At 38.5% G+C, this 10,034-nt stretch overlaps 1 pseudogene; it reads right to left on the bottom strand.

Moving 5' to 3' along the window:
* Positions 1-9,613: 9,613 nt before the first annotated feature.
* Positions 9,614-9,801, bottom strand: Gm52659 (annotated as a pseudogene).
* Between the last annotated feature and the right edge of the window lie 233 nt (positions 9,802-10,034).

Below are 10,034 nucleotides of genomic sequence, written 5' to 3'. Positions count from 1 at the left end.
TTTAGTTGGGTGCTGGTAATCCAAACACAGGTCTTCATGTTTGTACAGCAAACAGTCGTACCCACTGCATCATCTCCCAACTCTTGAAGATTTATTGTTTACTCTCTGTCCTTGTGGGATATCAGCAATGCACGGTTGAAAAGACAGCCCCATTCTGCATCCAGTTCTCTGACTCAGAAATGAGAGAAGATGACAGTTATAGAAGAAATAGAAGATTGTGGGTGTGGAGTTTTTGAAGGAAGACAGGGAAAGCACAGTAAGACGGGAGTATTCTCATGGGCCTCCCATGGGTGGAGTTTTGATGAAGGGATCTTCTGCAGCATGAAGTCCAAGGGCTTCCTTCTACTAGATTCAGTCCCACGTCAACAGAACAGGGGGATCCCTGGCCTCTAGCACTGGGGCAGGGATGTAAGGTGAAGCTGCTTAACTTGCTAAACCTCACCACACAAGACGCAGAGAACAACCCATTTGTTCATTGGAGAGAATCAATCAGTGTGTGTTGTCCATCAAGTTCCACAGTGTAGCCTTCCCTCAAAACCTTTGCTTTCTGCCTTCTACTCATCAACATTCCCATTTGCAGCAGGGCAAGCAGCATCTTTAACTTGCAGAAAAGTAGATGCTCATCCCTCTTTACTGACTGATGTCTTTAGCTTGCTGTAAAGTAGATATTTGTCCCTATGCACTGAGCATAGGGGGGAAAAGATGAAGAAGCACTTCAAACATTTACATTCAGGTTCACACAAATACATTTCATGTCCCAGTCTTTGCTTGCTTTGGAAGAGAACTGCTAAAACTTATTTTCCACGGTCCTATGAAGGATGGCAGAAAAATGATAGAAAATACCAGTGAGGGACTGAGAAGCTGAGAAGCTGGGGTAGGCAATCAACTTCACTGAGGTGCTTGCAGGGGTCACATGATTTAGTGGCTGGGGTAGGGGGGAGAAACATCTGGGATCTAGTCTATACTGAAGAGCTAGGAGGCTTGTATATATAGTCCACACCCAGGGTAAGATAGGAACACAGTCAACATCCTTTGGGGACAAGCTTCCCTCCTTCCTTCTCTGACTTTTCCACCATTTATCTGAAATTCCTCCAGGACTGTTATCAGCAGTCACTTTTTTTTCAAGAAATCTTTTATAAGAATTAAACCCATGCTTAATATTAATAACTAGGCACCAAACCTATAAACCCTAGGGGAAGGATCTAACATTATTCTGATAAAAAGCAGATCTAGTGATAGATAAACTGCCCAGGTTTTTATCTTTATAACTAATTCGTCTCTCAGCTTGAGTCTGAGTAGCTTCCATTTGCAGTAGATGACAATATAGAGATCCACGAATAGTAAATTTGCATAGTCTAAGAGACTGGGAAGTGTTCTGCTCTAAATGGGAATTCTGTACAATGTTCAGAGATGGCAGAAGAAAGCAAGGAGAAAGACTGTAAAAACAAGAGGGAAAAATGTGTGTAGTGAAACAGTATTTTCTGCACATGACAGTATTATTGCACACATAAATTCACAGAAGCTGGGATGACCTGCGCAAAATAAAACCGAACTAATTTCTAGCACAGATGGCGTGGGGCTAATAATGCCCCATTACCAGCTGAGGAGTGATTGGCAAGTGATGACTGCAGGGGGTGGGGATGAGGGAGTTAATTTTTCTTCTGGTATTCAACCCCTGAGATGCTAACCATGCCTCAGTATATAGTCCTACCCCAATGCACATACAGGAAGCACTAAGTTGAATTGATGTTTGTTTGTTTTGAGACAGGGTCTCTTTGTGTAATACAGGCTGTCCTGGAACTCACTCTGTAGATTAGGCTGGTCTTGAACTCACAGAGATCCACCTGCCTCTGCCTTCCAAGTGCTGGGATTAAAATCTTGCACCACCATGGCTGACCTGACTCTGTTTTGTTTTGTTTTGTTTTGTTTTGTTTTGTTTTGTTTTGTTTTTTAAAGATTACTTTAAATCAGGGAGAAAAGTAGCTGGGAGTAGAGTGGAGTGGGATTAAGAGAGGGATTGGAGAGGAGAAAATGTTCTCAAACCATTAAAAAGAAAATATTTTTTATAGTTGATGTGTTGGAGAAACTCAATAAAGCAAAGCCAGAGTTCCAAATGGCAGAATAGTTTAGGGTTTTAACTTAGTTTTTGAATGTAGTACCAAGTACCACTGTATATCCATTGAACCCTCCTGTTCCAGTGTCTGCTCAGATTCCTGAGTATACTCTAGAAAATTCTGAGCTTTCATATTTCTCAAAGGGTCATGTTATAGTATGTGCTGGCAGATAGAAGGACATTTAACAATGATAAGGCTGAGATGGTTAGAGTATGACTTGTAGATTGTGAGGGAGATGGGTGTACATGGAGTGTGGGAACTAGAAGCAGGCTTGGGAACCATCTTGCCTCCCCTGACCAGAAGAATAATAAACCAGCTGTTCTTTAAGTGGAACAATGGACTTTGACTGGCATGGCTTAGCCTTTTCATGCCCAGGTCATTTAATATGAGAATTACTACAGGAAGAATCACTGGCCTGGAGTGGACTTAACTATGAAGGGAGCAAATGTCATGAAGAACTGGAGAACAGAGCCCCACTCCTGTTTCTCTAGCTCAGACTCTGGAGTCACTGCAGGATCTGGCTTAGTCTCTGTTCTGTTGCTGTGAAGAGACACCACAACCAAGGTAACTCTTACAAAGGAAATCATTTAATTGGGGGCTTTCTTACAGCTTCAGAGGGTCAGTCCGTTATCATCATGGCATGGAGCAATGTTACAAGCAGGCACTGGAACAGGAGCAGAGAGCTACATCTGATCTGGAAGCAGAAACTGGGTCTAGCATGAGTCATTAAAACCTCAAATCCCACTCCCAGTGACTAACTTCCCCTGCAAGGACACACCTCCTAATCCTTCTAATCTTATCAAAGAGTTATACTCCCTGGTGTCTATGCATTCAAATATATGAGCCTGTGGGGCTATTCTTATTCAAACCACCCAGGATCATAGAACTTCCTGCATGTCAGATATGCTTACCTTACTGTTCTATGTTATTCACACATTCACTCAGAGCAGTTCTAGAAGGCAGATACTATGCTATGGCTTGTGCCAAGACTTGGACTTAGAATCTAGCAGGTGATGTATATATGCAAAGTCAACATGTCAGTTGGTTTCAAATTCTGAATTCATAAATGCCTCGTGACTCAGAGGGGTGTTGTGTGACCTTCTCTAGCACTGGTCTTAGTACAAAAGGTCATAACTGTAACCTCTCAGAGAGACGTGAGCATTGGCCACTAAGTCTGGCCTGAACAACCAGCTCCAATATTGATTTGTTTCAGCATTCACCCATGTTGCCATGGATACAGGTGAATGTTACTCTTATGCACTATCTGTGAAGCCAAATGGCAGTAACTGAAGTATCTCATCTTTCTTCAAAACTAAGACACATGTGGATTTTAAAGGAAACTAAGTTTAAAATCTTACATTAAATGTTCAAAGTAATTTTTTTTTTTTTACTCCTCCACACAGGTACACCAATTGCTCCCTTCCAACTCAATGCAGAAAAACCTTTTTATTAGCCCATAAATCTGACTATATGCACCAACAGTCCTTTGGTCTGTGTCTTTTGTGGTGGCTTGAATATGCTTGGCTGAGGAAGTGGCACTATTTGGAGGTGTGGCCTTTTTGGAGTAGGCGTGGCCTTGTTGGAGAAAGTGTGTCTCTGTGGGAGTGGGCTTTGAAGCTCTGCCCAGAGTCAACTTTCTCCTAATGGCCTTCAGATGAAGATGTAGAACTCTCACTCCTCCTGCACCATGCCAGCCTTGATGATGATGAACTGAACCTCTGATCCTGTAAGCCAGCTCCAATTAAATGTTGTCCTTACTAGAGTTGCCTTGGTCATGGTGTCTGTTCACAGCAGTAAAACCCTAACTAAGACATCTTTGCACAGGTAATGGTCATTTTTATTTTTTGTATTGAGACAGAGTCTGCCTATGCAGTACTAGGTGGCCTCAAATTTGTAATCCTTCTATCTCAACTTTCTGAGTGCTGGATTATACAGCATTCATCACTATGTACAACTTTTTTCCCAATTAAAAAGAAAAGCTTATTTTCTCTAACACTAAGCAATTCATATACATGTTTTTGAAAATAACAAAAATTTTAAAAGAGCTTAAGAGATATATGTATAAGTGTGTACCATAAGCATATGCATAGGCATATATCATAAGCAGCTAGTTTAAAGTATGTTAGTTAAACCTGCAGGTGCCAGTTTTGGTTCTCATACCTCTATTTAAATTTTTCATAATATTTATTGACAATTTATATGTATGCACTACCGAAATCTAAAAATAGATGGTGTTTATAAGAAAAGAAGATAAGGAAAATAAATACTAATGATACTGTAGGAAATGTTTTTCAATCTTATTGATGCTGCCTAAGTTAGTGTTCCTCGTCTTCCCTGAATATCATGTTCTTGTATTTAGAAAGCTAGTCAGTATAGAGGACGTCTCCAGCTCAGTTACAACTTGTTTTCTTTATACTTTATAACTGAGTGTGGGTCTGTGGACCAGGAGAGGAAGCCTGGTAAGGTCGAGCTAAAGGCTTGAAGCCCTGGAGATCCTGAAGGGAAGGTAGGAGTTTTGTCGCATTAGGCTCCTGTCACATAGCTGCAGTCCTCCCACCCCAGATTGTGGCCTTTAGTGACGTAAAGGCAATGCCCCAAGCTCTTCCACATGTAGATGAGAAATCCCTAACATTTCAGACCAAGACAATAGGAAAAGAGCAGTGACCACAATCAAGTAGGTTCAAAACAGAGTTCTCCATGCTAATGATGTACCAAAGGCCTGAAGGGCGTGGCCAATAAGCTTCCCTTCCCATCAAAACTGTACAAGGGTTCTTCTTTCTCTACATTCATGCCAGTATTTGTCATTCATATTCTTTTTATTTTTTCTAATTTTTATTTTATGTGTTTAAGTGTTTTCCCTGAATGTATGTATGTATACAAAGTGTGCTTGGTCCCTGTGGAGGCCAGAAGAGTATCAGTTTCCCTGGACCTGGATTTAGAGATAATTGCGACCCATCATGAGGGTTCTGGGAACCACTGAGCCATCTTTCCAGCCCTGTGTTGTCATTTATAGTCTTAATGATAACTATTCTGACTGATTTAAGATGGACTTTTAAAAGGTTTTTAATTTCTCTCCCTCTCTCTCTCTCTTTTTAATGCCTAAAGATGTTGAAAACGTTGTTGTCTAGTTGTTTGTATTTCTTCTTTTGATAAGATCATTTATTTGATAGTCCATTTTGTAATTGGGTTATTTTTTTCCTAGTGTTTAGGTTTTTGAGTTCTTTGAATATTCCAGATATTGATTCTCTGCCAGAATTATAACTGTACAATCAAAGTCAAGACACTGGGGAAAGAAACCGAGAAAGACACTGGGAGATGTAAAGATCTCCTATGCTCTTAGAATAGAATTAATCTTCCTGAAAACGGCTATCTTACCAATCGCAACATATAGATTCAATACGATCCCAATAAAATTCCAGAACTGTTCTTTGCAGACACAGAGAAAAGATTTTAAATATGTATTCTTGGTACAAAGACCAAGAATAGCCAATCCATAACAGAAATAACGCTACAGGAACTATCATATCGAACTTAAGTTATATCACAAAGCCATAGTAATAAAAATGATGTGGTTCTGATACAAAAACAAACACATCAATTAGTGGAAGAGAGGAACCATATATTTGTCTACACAACTACAGCTACTTGATTTCTGACAGCAAAAATACATACTAATGAAAGGATGAAATCTTCAATAAATCATGCTTCTAAACCTGGATATCAACATGCAGAAAACGCAACTAGATCTGTCTCTCTCATTCTGCACAAAATACCAGAAAAACATTTAACCCAATCACAAAATGGGCTATGGAAATAAATAAAATTATCAAAAGAAGAAATGCAAACAACTAGGAAAGAAAATTTTCATACTCTTTAGCCATTAGCAAAAAACAACAGAGAGAGAGGGAGGGAGGGAGGGAGGGAGGGAGGGAGGGAGGGAGAGAGAGAGAGAGAGAGTGAGAGAGAGAGAGAGAGAGAGAGATTAAAACTATTTTCTAAAAGTCTATTATTTACTTGGTTAGGTTTACTCTTAAGTATTTTTGTGGGTGCTGTGAGTGAGATTGGTTCCTGGATTGTTTCTTTTTCAGTATGCCTTTCACTGGTATTATAAGATGAGCATTGATTTTGTTTGTATATGATAATTTTGTGTCCTTCCACTTTGTTGAAAGAGTTAATCACTTCAAGAGCTTTCTTGGTGGAGTTGTTAAGTTCTCTTATATATAGAATCACACCATGTACAAATGGAAATAATTTTATTTATTTTCTATTTGTATCTTTTTATTTCCTTTTCTTGTTTTATTGCTCTCTTATATATAGAATCACACCATGTACAAATGGAAATAATTTTATTTATTTTCTATTTGTATCTTTTTATTTCCTTTTCTTGTTTTATTGCTCTAGTCAAGACATAAATCACTCTATTTAAAAGGATTGGGGGCAGTGGACAGCCTTGTCTTGCTCCTGGTTTTGCTGGAAATATTTTGAGTTTTCCTTCACTTAGTATGCTGTTGGGTCTCTTAGTCTCTGTTATGTTGAGGCATCTCGTCTCCATTTCTAGCCTCTCTTTTATAATAAAAAGATGTTGAATTTTGTCATATGACTTCTGACTTTGAATCCATTTATGGGATGTATTACATTGGTTCATTTATGTGTGTTGAACTGTCTCTGGAATGAGGTAATAAAAATCATAATGAATAGTCTTTCTAATGCAATCTTCAATTTGGTTTGCCAGTATCGTATTGGGAACTTGGCATCCATATCTATCAGGGAAATTTCTCTTTTTGTTTTGTCTTTGTTTGGTTTTGTATCAGGGCAATACAAACTTCATAAGAGTTTGGAAGACTTCCTTCCTTCTGTAGTTTATAGAATAATTTGAGTAATACTGATGTTAGGTCTTTTTATGATGTTCTGGTAGAATTTTGCAATGGATTCATCTAACTTTGATGTTTCTTAGTTGGGAGACATTTTATTTTTGCCTCACCACTGCTGGTTATAGGTCTTTTTAATTGTTTATCTTATCTCGGTTTACTTTTGGTATGTCATATGCATCTAGAAACTCCAATTTAGTGGCATATAGTTTTTTTCAAATGGTATGTATTAATTATTTTCTAAATTTCAATGGTGTCTGTTGTAATGTTTTTCCTTTAACCTATAATTTTAAGTTTTGTTTTTATTTTTAGTCCATTGTATACATGTGTGCGGACATATGCAATTGAGTTCAGGTGCCCACAGAAGCCAGAAGAGGGTGTGTGATCCACTGGAACTGGCATAACTAGCAGTTTGAGCCACCCAAGATGGGTTCTAGCTACTGAGGCATCTTTCTTGTCCCTTATCTATAATTTTATTAACTCAAGTCTTCTTTCTATTCCTATTGGTTAATTTGGTTAAAAATTTGTCACATATTTATTTTTCAGAGAACTACTCATTCTTTCAATGAATCTGAGCATTCTAAAAAGTTCTATTTCATTAAACTTACCCTGATTTTTAATTATTTCAGTCTACTGCTTTGGAGTTCATTTATTATTGATAATATCAAAAACTTAAGGTATATCATTAAGTTATTTATTTGATATCTGTAAAGATTTTTGATATGGATATTCAATACAATCAAAATTTCCTCTTAGAATTACCTTTATTGTATCCCACAGACATTTTAGTCTTGTGTTCATTTTTATACTGTTCTGGGACTTAAAATTTTTTCTTTTTTAATTTCCTCAGTGACACCATATTTAATAGTGTGTTGCTTAGTTTCAATGTTTGTGTGTCTTCTGTAGTTTCTTTTGCACGTGATCTTAGCCAAAAGGCTGAGAAGCGATTGTAGTTTCTTTAGCTATTGAAATCTAGCCTTACTCTGCTGTGATCAGATAGAATAAGGATTGTTACTTCATGTTTCCTATAATTTTTGAGGCTTTCTTTATAGTCCAATATGTGTTCTAGTTTACAGGCAGTTACATGACTTGCTGTGAAGTACATGCATTCTTTTTTTAAAAAAATTTTTATTGGGTATTTTCCTCATTTACATTTCCAATGCTATCCCAAAAGTTCCCCATACCCCCCCCCCCCCACACCCTTACCCACCCACTCCCACTTTTTGGCCCTGGTGTTCCCCTGTGTACTAAGGCATATAAAGTTTGCATGTCCAATGGGCCTCTCTTTCCAGTGATGGCCGACTAGGCCATCTTTTGATACATATGCAGCTAGAGTCAAGAGCTCCGGGGTACTGGTTAGTTCATAATGTTGTTCCTCCTATAGGGTTGCGGATCCCTTTAGCTCCTTGGGTGCTTTCTCTAGCTCCTCCATTGGGGGCCCTGTGATCCATCCAATAGCTGACTGTGAGCATCCACTTATGTGTTTGCTAGGCCCTGGCATAGTCTCACAAGAGACAGCAATATCTGGGTCCTTTCAGCAAAATCTTGCTAATGTATGTAATGGTGTCATCGTTTGGAGGCTGATTATGGGATGGATCCCTGGATATGGCAGTCTCTAGATGGTCCATCCTTTTGTCTCAGCTCCAAACTTTGTCTCTGTAACTCCTTCCATGGGTGTTTTGTTCCCAATTCTAAGGGGCAAAGTGTCCACACTTTGGTCTTCATTCTTCTTGAGTTTCATGTGTTTCCCAAATTGTATCTTATATCTTGGGTATTCTAAGTTTCTGGGCTAATATCCACTTATCAGTGAGTACATATCATTTGAGTTCTTTTGTGATTGAGTTACCTCACTCAGGATGATGCCCTCCAGGTCCAACCATTTGCCTAGGAATTTCATAAATTCATTCTTTTTAATAGCTGAGTAGTACTCCATTGTGTAAATGTACCACATTTTCTGTATCCATTCCTCTGTTGAGGGGTATCTGGGTTCTTTCCAGCTTCTGGCTATTATAAATAAGGCTGCTATGAACATAGTGGAGCATGTGTCCTTATTACCAGTTGGGACATCTTCTGGATATATGCCCAGGAGAGGTATTGTGGGTTCCTCTGGTAATACTATGTCCAATTTTCTGAGGAACTGCCAGACTGATTTCCAGAGTGGTTGTACAAGCTTGCAATCCTACCAGCAATGGAGGAGTATTCCTCTTTCTTAAATAAACATTTGTCTTATTTTGTTCATCTTTACTATGTGCATGAAGAAGCCCATGGAGATCAGGCAAGAGAATCAGATTCCTGGGAACCATAGTTACAGATGGCTGTGAGATATGTGGATGCTGGAAACTGAATCTTGATCCTTTTCACTAGTTGTAAGCATTCTTAAGTGTAGAGCCTTCTCTCCAGTTTCATCTGTGTACTCATTAGTGTCTGTTAAGTCTATATGATTTATAGCGGCGGTTACTTCCAATGTATCTGTTTGTTTTATGACAAAATGGTCTGTCATAGTGAGAGAAGGTAGGTTATTGAAATCTCCCTCCCCCCCATAATTGTGTTGGGGTTAATATTTAGGGTTATTATAGAAAGATCCATCTTAATTCTTGTTCTTCATTTTAGATTTTGTTTTTGTGTGTGAGGGGAGTGTCTTGCTACCACAAGTTATGCAGTCTAGTTTCCCACATTTGTGAAAATGGCAGGGGTCAGCACATCAGGAGTGCAATGGCTAAGTCTTGTACAAAAAACAAAATAAAACACACACAAAACAACAACAGCAATAACAACAAAACACTTTTGTGATCATGATATCTCCCCTGCCAGGTTAAGAAGTCCTCCTCCTCCTTCTTTTCTCTTCTTCTTTTTATTATTTATTTACTTATTTACTTATTTATTTATTTTTTGCGGTGTTTTCTTAGATCTCCTTTGAATAACTGTCCTAGTATTCATCATTTTTACTCTATGGCCTTTTGTGTGTTAATCTCTCTTTTCAGCCCAAAATATTTCCCTTAGTACCTTGTATAGTGTGATCTTGGTGGTGGTATATTCCTTACTGTCTTTTTTC

Source organism: Mus musculus, chromosome 3 (genome assembly GCF_000001635.26).
Source record: "Mus musculus strain C57BL/6J chromosome 3, GRCm38.p6 C57BL/6J".
In the NCBI taxonomy this organism is placed as follows: domain Eukaryota; kingdom Metazoa; phylum Chordata; class Mammalia; order Rodentia; family Muridae; genus Mus; species Mus musculus.
This window is presented reverse-complemented; position numbering and strand designations above follow the sequence as displayed.